General features: G+C 52.8%; 1 protein-coding gene across 10 annotated transcripts in view; it reads right to left on the bottom strand.

Moving 5' to 3' along the window:
• MED25 (mediator complex subunit 25) overlaps positions 1–16884 on the bottom strand; it is a 260000-nt gene that overhangs the window by 180727 nt on the left and 62389 nt on the right. For all 10 annotated transcript variants that reach the window (XM_078655193.1, XM_078655183.1, XM_078655190.1 and 7 more), the window contains one exon: positions 13139–13231. The gene's annotated coding sequence lies outside the window, so the exon portion shown is untranslated. The remainder of the gene's footprint in view (positions 1–13138; positions 13232–16884) is intronic.

Here is a 16884-nt window from a genome sequence, read left to right as displayed (position 1 = left end):
AGGGTGTGGGGGGGAGGGTGAGTGACGGTGAGAGGGTGTGTGAGGGTAAGAGGGTGTGTGGGGGTAAGAGGGTGTGTGGGGGTAAGAGGGTGTGTGGGGGTAAGAGGGTGTGTGGGGGTAAGAGGGTGTGTGGGGGTAAGAGGGTGTGTGGGGGTAAGAGGGTGTGTGGGGGTAAGAGGGTGTGTGGGGGTAAGAGGGTGTGTGGGGGTAAGAGGGTGTGTGGGGTGTGAGGGTGTGTGGGGGTGAGGGGGTGTGAGGGTGAGGGGGTGTGAGGGGGAGAGGATGAGAGGGTGTGAGGGTGTGTGACTGAGGGTGTGTGACTGAGGGGGTGTGAGGTGCGTGAGGGTGAGAGGGGGTGAGGGGTGTGAGTGGGTGAGGGGGTGTGAGGGTGAGGGGGTGCAAGGGTGTGAAGGTGAGGTGGGGGAGGGTGTGAGGTTGTGAGGGGGAGGGTGTGAGGTTGTGAGCGGGTGTGAGGTGAGGGTGAGGGGGTGAGGGGGGTGTGGGGGTGTAAGGGTGAGGGGGGTGTGGGGGTGTAAGGGTGAGGGGGTGTGGGGGTGTGAGGGTGAGGGGGTGTGAGGGTGAGGGGGTGTGAGGGTGAGGGTGTGTGAGGTGTGTGAGGGTGAGAGGGGGTGTGAGTGGGTGAGGGGGTGTGAGTGGGTGAGGGGGTGTGAGTGGGTGAGGGGGTGTGAGTGGTGAGGGGGTGTGAGTGGGTGAGGGGGTGTGAGGGTGTGGGGGTGTGGGGGTGTGGGGGTGTGGGGGTGTGAGGGGGAGGGTGTGGGGTTGTGAGGTGAGGGTGAGGGGGGTGAGGGTGAGGGGGTGAGGGTGAGGGGGGTGAGAGGGGTGAGGGTGACAGGGGTGAGGGTGACAGGGGTGAGGGTGACAGGGGTGAGGGTGACAGGGGTGAGGGGGTGTGAGGGTGAGGGGGTGTGAGCATAAGGGTGTGTGATGGTGAGATGGGTGTGAGGGTGAGGGAGGGTGTGTGAGGGTCAGAGGGTGTGTGAGGGTCAGAGGGTGGGTGAGGGTCAGAGGGTGTGAGGGTGAGGGGGTGTAAGGGTGAGGGGGTGTAAGGGTGAGGGGGTGTAAGGGTGAGGGGGTGTGAGGGTGAGAGGGGGTGTGAGGTTGTGTGAGGGTGAGAGGGTGAGTGAGGGTGTGTGAGGGTGAGTGAGGGTGGGTGAGGGTGTGGGGGTGAGGGTGAGGTTATGTGAGGGTGACAGGGTGTGTGAGGGTGAGAGTGTGTGTGAGGGTGAGAGTGTGTGTGAGGGTGAGAGGGTGGGTGAGAGGGTGTGTGAGGGTAAGAGGGTGTGTGAGGGTGTGTGAGGGAGGGTGAGGGAGGGTGAGGGTGAGTGAGGGAGGGTGAGGGTGAGTGAGGGGGTGTGAGAGTGTAGGGGTATGAAGGGGAGGGTGAGGGTGGGAGGGTGAGGGGCTTGGGGGCGTGAGGGGGTGTGAGGGTGAGGGGGTGTGAGGGTGAGGGGGTGTGTGAGGGTGAGGATGCGTGAGGTTGAGGGAGGGTGAGGGAGGGTGAGGGGGGTGAGGGAGGGTGAGAGGGTGTGGGGGTGTAAGGGTGAGGGGGTGTGGGGGGGTGAGAGTGAGGGGGTGTGAGGGTGAGGGTGTGTGAGGTGTGTGAGGGTGGGAGGGGGTGAGGGGGTGTGAGTGGGTGAGGGGGTATGAGTGGGTGAGGGGGTGTGAGTGGGTGAGGGGGCGTGAGGGTGTGAGGGTGTGGGGGTGTGGGGGTGTGAGGGGGAGGGTGTGGGGTTGTGAGGGGGAGGGTGTGGGTTTGTGAGGTGAGGGTGAGGGGGGTGAGGGGGGTGAGGGTGAGGGGGGTGAGGGTGAGGGGGGTGAGGGGGGTGAGAGGGGTGAGGGTGACGGGGGTGAGGGTGACAGGGGTGAGGGTGACAGGGGTGAGGGTGACAGGGGTGAGGGTGACAGGGGTGAGGGTGACAGGGGTGAGGGGGTGTGAGGGTGAGGGGGTGTGAGCGTAAGGGTGTGTGATGGTGAGATGGGTGAGGGAGGGTGTGTGAGGGTCAGAGGGTGTGTGAGGGTCAGAGGGTGGGTGATGGTGAGAGTGTGAGGGGGTGTGAGGTTGTGTGAGGGTGAGAGGGTGTGAGAGGATGTGTGAGGGTAAGAGGGTGAGAGGGTGTGAGAGGGTGTGTGAGGGTAAGAGGGTGTGTGAGGCTGAGAGGGTGTGTGAGGGTGAGAGGGTGTGTGAGGGTGAGTGAGGGAGGGTGAGGGTGAGCAAGGGGCTCTGAGAGTGAGGGGGTGTGAGGGTGAGAGGGTGTGAGGGTGTGAGGGTGAGGGTGAGGGGGTGTGAGAGGGGGAGGGGGTGTGAGGGGGAGGGGGAGGGGGTGTGAGGGGGAGAGGGGGAGGGGGTGCGAGGGGGAGGGGGTGCGAGGGGGAGAGGGGGAGGGGGTGCGAGGGGGTGACTGAGGGTGTGTGAGGTGTGTGAGGGTGAGAAGGGGCGAGGAGGTGCGAGGAGGTGTGAGGGGGTGAGGTGGTGTGAGGGGGAGGGTGTGGGATTGTGAGGGGGAGGGTGTGGGGTTGTGAAGGGGTGTGGGGTGAGGGTGACGGGGGTGAGGGTGACGGGGGTGAGGGTGACAGGGGTGAGGGTGACAGGGGTGAGGGTGACAGGGGTGAGGGTGACAGGGGTGAGGGTGACAGGGGTGAGGGTGACAGGGGTGAGGGTGACAGGGGTGAGGGGGTGTGAGGGTAAGGGTGTGTGATGGTGAGGAAGGGTGTGAGGGTGAGGGAGGGTGTGTGAGGGTCAGAGTGTGTGTGAGGGTTAGAGGGTGGGTGAGGGTGAGGGTAGAGGGGGTGTGAGGTTGTGTGACACCACTCCACTTAACACAACGCCACTCCATGCAACGTCATGCCACTGGTCTTTCAGTCACGCAGCTCCACCCCATGCCACTCCATGCAAGAAATCTCCACCCTATACAAAGCAACTCCACCTGAGTACCAGCTCATTACCACCACTTCAGCATGACTCAGCACCGCCTCAGTATCACTCGGCATCACCTGAGCACCACCTCAGCATCTGCACAGCACCACCTCCTCCTCATCATCATCATCATCATCATCATCATCAGTGCACAACCAGTGCACAATCATTGCAATACCAACTCGGCATAAGCGTAGCACCACCTCAGCACCATCGCAGCCCCAACACAGCACCACCTCAGCATCAGCGAAGCATCACCTCAGCACAGCCCCAACTCAATATCACTCAGCACCACCTGAGAACAAGTTCACCACCACCACCACCTGAGCACCAGCACAGCAAAACCACCGCAGCATGACTCGCACCAGCATAGCATCACTCAGCACCAGCATCTCCTAAGCATCACTAAACACCTCAGCATCAGCACAGCACCACCTCCGCATCAATTACACAACACCAGCGCAACGACTCAGCACAAGCAACGCCCCACCACAGCATCACCAACTCAGCGCAGCACCACCTGATTAGCAACTCCGCATCAATACAGCACCACTTCAGTACTAGCACAGCACCACCTGAGCACCAGTGCAGCATCACTTCAGCACCACCTGAGCACCAGCACAGCACCATCAAAGCATCACTCTGCAACACTACCTCAGCATCAGCGCAGCGCCACCTCAGCATCAGCGCAGCGCCACCTCAGCATCAGCGCAGCGCCACCTCAGCATCAGCGCAGCGCCACCTCAGCATCAGCGCAGCGCCACCTCAGCATCAGCGCAGCGCCACCTCAGCATCAGCGCAGCGCCACCTCAGCATCAGCGCAGCGCCACCTCAGCATCAGCGCAGCGCCACCTCAGCATCAGCGCAGCGCCACCTCAGCATCAGCGCAGCGCCACCTCAGCATCAGCGCAGCACCACCTCAGCATCAGCGCAGCACCACCTCAGCATCAGCGCAGCACCACCTCAGCATCAGCACAGCACCACCTCAGCATCAGCGCAGCACCACCTCAGCATCAGCGCAGCACCACCTCAGCATCAGCGCAGCACCACCTCAGCACCAGCGCAGCACCAGCTCAGCACCAGCGCAGCACCACCTCAGCACCAGCGCAGCACCAGCTCAGCATCAGCTCAGCATCAGCTCAGCATCAGCGCAGCACCACCTCAGCACCACCTCAGCATCAGCGCAGCACCACCTCAGCATCAGCGCAGCACCACCTCAGCATCAGCGCAGCACCACCTCAGGCACAAACTCATAAGTCCACCACCACCAGCGCAGCAACACCTCAACAGCTTCAGCACAGCACCTCCTCTGCATCAGTGCCCACAACCAGTGCAGCCTCACCTCAGCACCAGCTCAACCCCACCTCAGCAGCAATTCAGCACCAGCACAACATCACCTCAGCACAGCACCAACTCAGCATCACTTAGCACCACCTGAGCACCAGCACAGCACCACCACCTCAGTATCACTTTGCACCACCTGAGGACTACCACAGCACCATCTCAGAATCAGCATAGCCCCACCTCATCAGTGCACCACCACCAGTGCAGCTTAACTCAGCATCAGAGCAGCACCCCCTCAGCACAGGACCACCACCACAGCAGCAGCTCCACCCCATGCCACTCCATGCAACAAATCTCCACCCTATACAAAGCAACTTCACCTGAGCACCAGCTCATTACCACCACCTCAGCATGACTCAGCACCACCTCAGTATCACTCGGCATTACCTGAGAACCCCCTCAGCATCTGCACAGCACCACCTCATCATCAGTGCACCACCAGTGCACAATCATTGCAATACCAACTCGGCATAAGTGCAGCACCACCTCAGCATGGGAAGCTTGATTCCGGTCCAGGGAAGACATGGCTTGGCAGTTCGGGCTGGACTGTTCCCATGAGGCACAGGGTCGGACTGATTTGCATATGGCCATGTCTGAACTGGGGTGGCGAAGTGAGCTAAAGAACGGTGATGGATTAAACCCAGATCAGTTGACTGGGGGTGAGTGTTTGCATTGTCAACGCTCTGTACATCATCACCTTTGGTTTTTCTTTGTACCACCTCAGCACCAGCGCAGCCCCAACACAGCACCACCTCAGCTTCAGCGCGCATCACCTCAGCACAGCACCAACTCAACATCACTCAGCACCACCTGATAACAAGTTCACCACCACCTGAGCACCAGCACAGCACCACCACCACCGCAGCATGACTCGGCACCAGCATCTCCTAAGTATCACCAAACACCTCAGCATCAGGACAGCACCACTTCCGCATCAATTACCCAACACCAGCATCAACGACTCAGCACAAGCGCAGCCTCACCAACTTAGCGCAGCACCACCTGAGCAGCAACTCCGCATCAATAAAGCACCTCTTCAGCATTAGCACAGCATCACCTGAGCACCAGCACAGCACCATCAAAGCATCACTCGGCAGCACCTCTGCACAAGCACACCACCACATCAGAATCACTCAGCACCACCACACCATCAGAGCAGTACCACCTCAGCAAAAGCGCAGCATCAGCGCAGCACCACCTCAGCATCAGCGCAGCACCACCTCAGGCACAAACTCATAAGTCCACCACCACCAGCGCAGCAACAGCACCGCAACAGCGCAGCAACACCTCAGCACCACCTCCGCATCAGTGCCCACAACCAGTGCAGCCTCACCTCAGCACCAGCTCAACCCCACTTCAGCAGCAATTCAGCACCAATGCAGCAGCACTTCAGCATCAGCACAGCATCACTTCAGCACAGCACCAACTCAGCATCACTTAGCACCACCTGAGCACCAGCACAGCACCACCACCTCAGCATCACTCAGCACCACCTCAGTATCACTTTGCACCACCTGAGGACTACCACAGCACCATCTCAGAATCAGCAGAGCACCACCTCATCAGTGCACCACCACCAGTGCAGCTTCAACTCAGCATCAGAGCAGCACCCCCTCAGCACAGGACCACCACCACAGCAGCAGCGACATCAGTGCAGCACCATCTCAGCATCAGTGCAGCACCATCTCAGCATCAGTGCAGCACCATCTCAGCATCAGTGCAGCACCATCTCAGCATCAGTGCAGCACCATCTCAGCATCAGTATAGCACCATCTAAGCATCAGTATAGCACCATCTCAGCATCAGTGCACCACCCCCAGTGCAGCCTCAGCACAGCCCTACCTCAGCACCACTTCAACATCAGCATATGGCTGGGTCCAAACTAGAATGGTGTGGCGGGCAAAATAACGATGGATTAATCCCACAAATGTGACAGGGGGGTGAATGTTTGACAATGTTCAATATTCCATCCATCATCTTTTTGTGTTGCATATCCACCCTAAGTGGGATGGGTATGCCCAGACGTGGGTCCTGTGCTCGCTATGCCACCGGTTTCAAGGTAGTCTGGCTAAGGAGGAGTAATGCCCCAAAACCGATCCCAGGATGCTTGTTTTCCGGTCTAGGGAGGACGTAGCCTGGCCTGGCAGTTCGGGCTGGACTGTTCCCCATGGGAAGCAGGGTCAAGGCTGATTTACATATGGCTGGATCCAAACTGGAATCGTGTGGCGAGCAAAATAACAATTGATTAAACCAATTCAAAACAATTATAGATGGGTTCTTTTGTGTTGCCTTCCTAGCCAAACATTGTTTTTAAATAACTAAAAGAGGCATGTTGGAAGACTCAAATAAGATTTAGAATAACAAAGTTAGAAACATCTCACCAGTGAATTTAATCTTCCCCTTTCTGATAATTCCACTACTGGAGTGATAATACCATTCTCTCCCAGCCCAATCACATTTATTCTAAACCTCACAAATGGTATTAAACAGTTCAGTCACCACCATATTTCCACATCTAGAGTGAGGTCACTACAACAACCACCAACCTAACAGTTTCACAAACAGTCTGCTCTTCCTTCTGCCGCTCCACACCTCTATTATGCCAAAACATCACCCTGTGATGTCAATCATACAGTCTATAAGCACCAGATCCCTGCCCTGCTCACCAAGCCAGTCACACTGTTCTCTCCAGCCCACTCTTCATACTGCTCCTCAGATGCTATGATTCTGCTACACGTACCAGCTCTTCACACTGCCACACCATTGAGCCCTGGCCTATCTACTTATGCTACCTCCCTCAGGGCAGACTCACACTGCCCGCATGCCACCTTAAGGTCAACACCTCATACCGCACAGCTTGCCTCATACATCGGGTTGGCTCCTCCCAGAGCTAATTAGTTGCATTATATCACACATTGACTACTAGTGCCAGCTTCTTACGCTGGGCTCATGCAAGCAACAGACCTGGAACCGGACTCTGGTTTTTAGGGTTCCATTGCCATTCTACAAATGGCTACCCTAGCGAGGCGGAAGCCATTATGATTTTAGTGATTGTTTATTTGGATTTCTTTGCTCTCTTTTGCGCTTCAACCTATTTTAATAATAATCTTCTCAACCCCCTTCCACTACTATCCCCTTTCTCTCCCGAGATCTTCCACTCTTCCTTTAACACTATCCTCACTTCCACCCTAGTTTATTTCACTATTTCCCCCTCTTCCCTTCAAAGTCTCATCTCATCCTAGTTGCGCCTGCACTTCCTTCTTTTATCGTGAACAGAGACACACCTTAAATCAATCTATATGAGCCTCGGATATAAAAAGGGGTAGAGTGATGCACGTTAAAAATCAGTTTGTCTTGGTAAACAGTGTAGGAATAACCTAGTTACCATGTTACATGCAAAGAGGCACATCTACGTACAGTAACCATAACACATATCAACGTAGTTAATTTTTATTTCATTTTACAGAGTTTTATATAGTGCGAATTTGACCCAAAGGTATCATGTATCAGAGCGCTTTACATAGCACCAGTTGCGTTACATGAGGAGACATTCATTTTTTGTTAGGCACGGGGAGATTAAGTGATTTGCCCAGAATCACTGAATGTTCAGCGTCGTTGCGGAGACTCGAACTCAGTTCCCCAGATTTGAGGTTGCCCGCCCTAGCCGTGAGCCCAACTCCTCTCCACAAAGTTGAGGTATATTTAGAGAATGTGCTTGTTGAGGATTAGAGACTACCTATTGGAATAGAACTGACAAGTTTAGATGATCAAAAGAGTTTAGGCTCGATGTTTATGAATGTGCTGCAGGAAATTCTCCTGCAGAAACCTGTAGCTATGAAATGCCGCTCCCGACAAAAAACACACAAAGATGATATAAATTACCCTCTTTAAACTTCTCTGGACTATCATCGGGATGATCAGAAAATAGCCAACAAAATAAATCATAAGCGAATATATGGTTTTGCATTAAATACCACACTCCACTGCGCAGATCACCTAAAATCTAGGCAACTTAGCTTGACCAGTCAACTAGTGCTCTATGACGCCAGATATGTTCATCACATTTTAAAGGTAATTGTTACTTGCACTTCTCTTGCCAGAAAACACAAGAAATCATAGCAATGCACTACAACAATTAAATTAAAAGTTTAAAGGCATCAACATATTTGTACGAGACACTTACTACAACGCTGCTGAGGCGCGGCGCAACTTTGCTTTTAAAAACCCGAGACTCTTTTAAATTTACCTTGCCTTCATCTTGCAGGGGCTGCGCTCTGGACATCGCGCACCCCCTGACGCCTCCTGACTCCCCTGCCGGCCGCCGCCAGAGCGCCCCACGCTGCTCGTTCCCTCACCCTCTGACGGGCAGGTCACGAGGGCGGGGACGGGCGTGCCCACCATCTCGGGCTGCTCTGTGGTTGGCGGGGCTGCTCCTCTGTCCCTCCCCCCCTGGCAATCTACTTCAGCTGGGCGAGTTCAGGCCCTGACACTGATTAGATCTCCCGAGGCTCTGCCGGGAGCTACAACGCTGCTGAGGCGCGGCGCAACTTTGCTTTTAAAAACCCGAGACTCTTTTAAATTTACCTTGCCTTCATCTTGCAGGGGCTGCGCTCTGGACATCGCGCACCCCCTGACGCCTCCTGACTCCCCTGCCGGCCGCCGCCAGAGCGCCCCACGCTGCTCGTTCCGTCACCCTCTGACGGGCAGGTCACGAGGGCGGGGACGGGCGTGCCCACCATCTCGGGCTGCTCTGTGGTTGGCGGGGCTGCTCCTCTGTCCCTCCCCCCCTGGCAATCTACTTCAGCTGGGCGAGTTCAGGCCCTGACACTGATTAGATCTCCCGAGGCTCTGCCGGGAGCTACAACGCTGCTGAGGCGCGGCGCAACTTTGCTTTTAAAAACCCGAGACTCTTTTAAATTTACCTTGCCTTCATCTTGCAGGGGCTGCGCTCTGGACATCGCGCACCCCCTGACGCCTCCTGACTCCCCTGCCGGCCGCCGCCAGAGCGCCCCACGCTGCTCGTTCCCTCACCCTCTGACGGGCAGGTCACGAGGGCGGGGACGGGCGTGCCCACCATCTCGGGCTGCTCTGTGGTTGGCGGGGCTGCTCCTCTGTCCCTCCACCCCCTGCCACGCCCCCTCTTAGACCCCCTCCCATGTGTCCCTATATTACAACTTCCCCTCATAGACGGCGCAGCGGGCGCGACGAAGTTGCGCCTAAGTTAAGCCTGTCTGCGCCCGTCCGCGGCCGACCGGGGCTAGGGGCGCGTTACTCTGCCCCGCTTATCACCTACACCCGGTCCAACTACGCCGCCTCCAGGGACCCTGGCCCATCGCAGCCTCCATTTGTTCTCACATTTCCTCCCTTGGTCTATCCCATGCTGTCCCCCCGCACACCCCCCCTCCTATAGCTGGCCCTTCTCTCTCACCTACATGCACCACTCACCCTACAACCTTCAAACCTTTAACAGCTTTTTATCTTAACACCCGGTCCGCTGTCGCCCATACGCACGAACTTTCGGTCCTGCTGGATCTTCATACCCCAGATCTTCTTTTTTTAACGGAGACCTGGTTCGGCGATGACTCCCTCCCCGCCCTACTGGCCACCTTACCGGCTACTTACTATGCCCTTCGGGCAGACCGCCCTTCTGACAGAGCTGGGGGCGGCGTGGCGGTCATCGCACGCACCGATCTCCCTTTCCAAACCGTGTCCTTGCCTGACATTGCAACCACTGAATACCTGGTTATCCGTACCACCGCCACCTCTCCCCCTTTGACCTGTTTTCTTACCTACCGCCCTCCTCAATCTCCCTTACAGTTTCTTTCTGATTTCTTGGAAGTCTTGGCTACCATTACAGTCAATAATTCCTCTATTCTACTCCTTGGCGACTTCAACTTCTGGCCTTCTGACCCAGCTGAATGCTCGTCCTCAAAGGAATTTTCTGAAACTCTTCAATCCCTTAATTTCACTTCCTTTGTTCACTCCCCCACCCACATCAAAGGTCACATGCTTGACCAGATCTGGTCCCTGAATTGTCCCGTGGAATCTCTTTCTATTTCACCTTGCACATGGTCCGATCACCACTTGATCTCATTTTCTCTGCCCATTCACCCCCCAGCCAAGCCCCCTCGCCCCAAAAACATCTGGGTCCGAGCTTGGGGCCGAGCCAACTTGGAAGAACTTTCTTCCCTTCTTACCACCTCCCTCCCTTCCCTGCAGGGCCTTTCCACCCTTTCCCAGGTCGAGGCTATAGATCAGTGGCTCTCCGCTGGCAGTGATTCTGCTGCCCCGCTCAAACGCATTACCTCCAAGCGCGATAAGGATGCCAATCGGTGGTTCAATGGAGAGCTTAAGGCCACCAAACTTACAGTACGCCGCGCGGAGCGGGCTTGGAGGAGAAGTTATTGCCCCATTTTACGACTGGAGTATACCAACATCCTTACCCAGTACAAAAAAGACATCTTGGAGGCCAAAACCACCTACTTCTCCTCTAAAATCCTTGCCGCAGCAAACCAGTCTAAGGAGATATTTATGAATGTTCATAATTTGGCGCTCTCGGACAGATCAACCCTTAAGCCCGCCCCGTCCGAAGAACTCTGCCAATCCCTCAATAACTACTTTATTCACAAAATCGTTACCATCAAAGCCAACATCCCGCCCCCTTCTCCCTCCTTTGTTGATCCTCAACGTCCCCCTCCCAAGGGAAAACTCACTACTTTCCCTCTCATATCTAAGGAAGCTTTTACTTCCATAGTACCCTTGGTCAAATCTGGCTCCCCACTTGACCCCTGTCCTGCTCACATCCTTCGTCATATTTTTGTTACTTGCCCAGATCCCCCCCTTCATCTCCTCAACAGCTCCCTGGCCCAAGGTGTAGTACCCAACCCCTTGAAGTCTGCGGTTATTGTGCCAATTCTTAAAAAACCTGGGGCAGACCCCTCTGTCCCTGCCAATTTCCGCCCCATCTCCCTTTTGCCATTTTTGGCAAAGGTGCTCGAGCGCCATGTCACCTGCGCTCTGAGCTCCTTTGTGGAGATGCACGGAGCTCTTGCTCCCTGCCAGGCCGGTTTCCGCCCCGCACACTCTACGGAGTCCGTTGTCATCTCGGTCTTGGACAACCTCAGGGAGGGTATGGATACCAACCAGTGCCAGGCCCTTGTGCTCCTCGACCTCTCAGCCGCCTTTGACACGGTGGATCATACCATCTTACTTTCCCGTGTCGAGGCGGCGGGGATCGGGGGCACTGCTCTGGTCTGGTTATCCTCCTTCCTGAGTGACCGCACCCAGGCCGTTCGCCTTGGTGACTTTACAGCGGAAATCCGGAAAGTTCAGTGCGGGGTTCCCCAGGGTTCCTCCCTTTCCCCCCTCCTGTTTAATCTTTATGTTGCCCCTCTTATTTTTTCTCTTCAACAAATGGAGGTCGCCGTATTTAATTATGCGGATGACCTCCAGCTTGTCTTCAACCTGTCCTCTTCCCCCTCTTCTGTTCTTAACTTCCAAACTATTATGCTTCACATCCGGGACTGGATGAACCACAATCACCTGAAACTCAACCCCGATAAGACCGAGTTGGTGTTGACGGGTGGTTCATCCAGCCCCTGGTCTTCTCTTTTCTGGCCCCCTGTACTGGGCCCCTCTCCTGTACCCACTACCTCTGTTAAAACCCTTGGCATAAAACTTAACTCTCAACTCACCCTTCATTCCCAGGTCAGTTCCGTGGTATCTTCTTCTTTCCTTTCATTGCGCACTATTCGCAGGGTGTCCCGTTTCTTTACCTTCTCTGCTCTCAAACTTATCATCTTGGCCATGGTGGTGTCCCGCCTGGATTATGGCAACGCCCTATATGCAGGTATTCCTGCATATAGTCTACGGCGTTTGCAGCAGATACAAAACCAGGCGGCCCGCCTGGTCTTCAATCTTCCGAAATTTCACCATTCCTCCCCCCTCTTGAAATCTCTACACTGGCTCCCTGTGCGAGCTCGGGTTCAATTCAAGCTCGCCTCCATCACTTTCTTGGCTCGACTGGGCTTGGCACCCGCATTCATCTCTTCTGAGATCACCCCCTATGTTCCCACCAGGGAACTACGCTCTTCCTCTCAGTCCCTCCTCACCATCCCTCGCTATCGGAGAAAGAAGTGGGGAGGCTCGAAATTTGCTACCCTTGCCCCGATCCTGTGGAATTCCCTCCCCCTTGAACTCCGTTCCTTCACTCTGTACTCGCAATTTCGTAAACACCTCAAGGCTTACCTGTTCACTAAGGCCTTTGACTAAATTCCCAATAGCTTCCCTTGTCTCTTAGCCCCGGATCTTATCAGTTGTAGCGCCAAGAAACCGCAGGTGTATGTGCGCTTTATAAGTAATTTTAAACTCAAACTCAAACTCAAACGTCTTACTAGACAAACATCATCTTCAAACGTGTTGGAATACGGTCATACACTTCTCCATTCACAAGCACTGTACGGATGAATAAAAAACAGAAATAAACATGTCTTCGAAAAACACACCTTTACACTTTATCATAATGTTGGTGGTAACAATAATAAATACCATAATACACAATAAGATCCTGAATGCAGTAAAAATGCAGAACCTTTCTTTGTGGTGTGTCTATGTGCACCAGTACTTGGAATGTACAGAGACCCTAAGTGGGCAACCCTGTCCCTGGTACAAGATCCACTCCAAAAGCAATGTGGCATTGAGCCAGGAGGATGAGCGCATGTGCAAAAGCTTCTCAGAAGGTTTACAGAGGAGCATTATTTGTTAAAGCTGGGTTTCCACAGTATGACGGAGCGCATTATATAGTGACATATGTGAAAGCCAGAGACAGGCTTGGCGAGAGCAAGTCACAGCAGGACTTACCTTAAAATGAAATGTAGATCCTTTATTACATGATGGTGATGTAGTGTGGGCTCTATCTACGGCATGCGTCACTATGGCTTTTCCAATGGCACCCTAAAAAGAACATAAAAGAGTTCAAATGTATCCAAACCAACTATATGACTCCATTTACAAATAAGTTTGAAGGGTGGAATTTGGAAAGTTTGACACGCAATGTAAGTGTAATAGGATCAGGTAGGACTCCCCTTGAAAACATTGGCCTGTGATGCACAGAACCACATGTCCTTTGAGACATTTTGCAAGCCTCTTCACAGGGTGCATAATATGTGACCCGTCTCTCGGTTTCCTCTTTAGTCACTATTGTGTGTTAGTTCAATTACGTATCTAATAACTCTTCAGCCCTAGAGAAACGACACCTAAATTAAATATTAAAGTAACAACTATAGTGCACGTGATCTTACTACGGTGTGAGTCAAATTTGAGTTAAGGGCCACATTTTCCATTAAACTTTAGTGAGTGTACGGATGATGCAATGTAATTGATAGTTCCATGTCCTGCCAATTGCAGAGCATTCTCGCTTTTCCACATACCCCGCCTCACCACACCTCTGCATCTGCCCAGAATCCCAACAGCATCGCTACACGAAGATGTGTGTTCACACTGGTAGCCATGGAAGTCAGGGAAGAAGGCACACAAGTTCCTGGTAGCGGCCAGGTCTGTGGCATCCTAGGTCCCAATCTCCAGTGTACCTCCAGTGTACCTACTGCCACTTACATAGCCCAGCGCCTCGCGGAAGCTTAAATGACTTCTGTGGCAAGTGGTGAAAGTACTGAAGTTTGGCACTGTTGGTGACCAGTAACCATGCAGCCGGTCCCTTGGGCAGGGTTGTCTAGCATGAGAATAGCTGAACCAATGTGTGTGTACTCTACTACCTGGGACAGACAGCCGACATCATCAATTCAGCAGCATTAATGGATCAGCAAAATATTAGAGGGATTAATCTCTCTATGGACTGTTAGACTAAGAGGCTAATGAGAATTTCTGAGCGAGACTACACACACATGCCTGCGATAAGAGCACAGCCACCCTATCTGTAGGAGAAAAAACACCCCATACAAAAGATCAAGAATTCCACCATGCCCATAGACAGCTCGACATGGGCACTCTGCACCCACATTGCCTGCACACACGCATGCACACTCTACCAGGGACTGTGGAGTTTTCTAGCAAACATTATAGAACAGTTTATGTTCCTAACACATCATACAATGTAGCATCAGGTTTTATGTTTATTTATTTTGAGAGTTTTATACAGCGCGAACAAGATCTTTGCAGATATCAGAGCGCTTTACAAGTAAAAAATACAAAGTAGAATATACAAAGTAAAAATACAAAGTAAAGAAGCGAATATACAAAGTAATATATGAGGTAGTTAGGTACAAGGTGCTAGTTACATAGGTAGGTCAAAGGACATGAGGTAGGTCATAGGTGAGGTAATGTAGGTACACTGAGTATAGACAAACAGTTGTGTCACTAGCATAAAGTGCAATAGCAAGGAGCATATACTTGCTTAAGCGTCTTTAGAGTATCTAGAGTTTAAAGGTGGGCCTAGTTGAGGTGGGTGTGTGCAGGATGTAAAGACCCACAGGTGCGAGTAGAAGGGAAGTAAGGATCGTTGAGGTGGAGAGGGTAAAGTGTGCAAAGTCAACCAGGTGCGTCAACAATATAACAGTAAACATAATCAACCAGGTGCATCAAACATTATAACAAAATACAAGGAGTGAGCGTATACAATACGTAATTCGTTAATACAGGGTACAATAGGCCATGGACGGGCAGGACTTACAGCGCAGATTCATGAGTGATACGTAGAAATAGGTCATGTGTATTTTGCCATGAGGATCGCTTTAACTTCCTTCTTAAAGATAGTGTTGGAGGTGATGAGCCTTGTTTCAGGAGGGAGTGAGTTCCAGATCCTGGGCGCCATTCCTGAAAAGGAGCGTTTATACGTTTTTTCCTTCCGAAATCTTCGGGGTTTCAGCAACAGATTGCTTGTGCTCCTAGTAGTTCGGGAGCCACCCGAAATTGTCAACTTTTGAGTGAGGTAGGCGGGTGAATTCAGATGCACAGCCTTGTGTGTCATGCATGCGATTTTCAGTTGGATTCTGGCTTCAAAAGGTAGCCAGTTCAGTGATTTAAAGTCCGGGGAGATATGTGAGTGTTTTTTTGAGCCTGTGACGAGTCTCGCTGCGGCGTTAAGGGACGCTCTTAGGGGTGCCGTCGTAGTTAGGGGGAGCCCGCAGAGGGCGGTGCAACCGTATTCTATGTGCGGGATGACTATAGATTGTACTGCAGTTTGGAAGTCTTTGGCAGGAAGGAATGGTTTACGTTTTCTCAGGGTATTGATTTGGAAGTTCGCTCCTTTGGTTGCCTTGCTGATGTGCTGCTGCATGTTGAGATTGGTGTCAAGTGTTATGCCTAAAGATTTTGCAGAGTCTACTACGATGGGCTGTACATTTAGAGCCGTTAATTGCTTAAGCCATGTTTGAGCCGTTGATATTTTAGCGGGAGGTGAGATCAGGAGAAACTCGGTCTTCAGAGCATTGAGTTTGAGGTGATTCTCTGCAAGCCAGGATTGGGTGTTACTGATCGTGGTGTTCAGCAGCATGATGTCCTTGGGAGATTGTATTTTAAGATAAAGTTGGGTGTCGTCGGCATACATGTGAAAGTGCACATTAGAAGCCTGTAGCAACGTGGTGAGAGGTTCCATAACTAGGTTGAACAGTGTTGGGGAGAGGGAGGATCCTTGAGGGACGCCTAGCGATACTGGAACCGGAGATGACAGCAGGTTGTTGCTTTTGATTCTTTGTGTCCGGTTGTGAAGAAATGAGGTGAACCACTTTAGCACAGTCCCTGATATGCCCATTCTTGTGTTTAACAGTTCGAGTAAGTTCTCATGCTTAACTGTATCGAATGCTGAGGAGAGATCCAGAAGGATGAGGAGACAGGTATCGTTTTGGTCTAGGATTTGGAGGGCATCGTCCACTATGTGAGTCATGGCAGTTTCGGTGCTGTGCCCTGCTCGGAAGCCTGACTGATGAGCGTTTAGGAGATCAAACTTATCTATGTGTTTAGTCAGTTGTAGTTGAACGCATTTTTCCAACAGTTTAGCGAGAGTGGGAATGTTTGTAATAGGGCGGTAGTTGTTTAGATCAGTGGGGTCTGCTATTGGTTTTTTTAGTAGCGGTGTGACTTGGCCTACTTTGAGGGCGTTGGGGATGGATCCTTGTTGAAGAGAGCTATTGATAATCTTAGACCAGAGTGGGAGAAGCCAAGGGGAGAAGTCTTTTACAGCGCTAGCAGGAAGGGGGTCAGAGAAGTGATTGGAAGGTTTCAAGGCGCTGAGCAGTCTGCCAATTTCTTCTACGGAGTAAGTGTCAAAGGAAGACCAAGTAGCATTGTTCTTTGGTTGAGGTATTGCTGAGTGTCGGGGGTTGGAGTACAGGATAGCGTCATTGAGGAGATCGCTTCTTATTCTCTCAGTTTTTTGGGTAAAGAAGGCAGAGAAGTCTTCGCAGGAAGGAGTAACGTCCATGGAGCTGATTGTCTGGGGATGCTCTTTGGATTGAGTTCTGACTAACTCAAACAGTTTTCTTGGACGGTTTTTAGCTTGGGCGAGCTGGAGGCTGAAGAAGTCTCTTTTTGAGCGTTTTATTTTCCTGAAATAGGCGTTTCTCTGTTTCTTTAGATTTTTTAGGTGTACTGCA

This window comes from Lissotriton helveticus, chromosome 7, assembly GCF_964261635.1.
Source record: "Lissotriton helveticus chromosome 7, aLisHel1.1, whole genome shotgun sequence".
NCBI lineage: Eukaryota > Metazoa > Chordata > Amphibia > Caudata > Salamandridae > Lissotriton > Lissotriton helveticus.
Note: the sequence above shows the minus strand (reverse complement) of the source record. Positions and strands in the feature narration are given on the sequence as shown.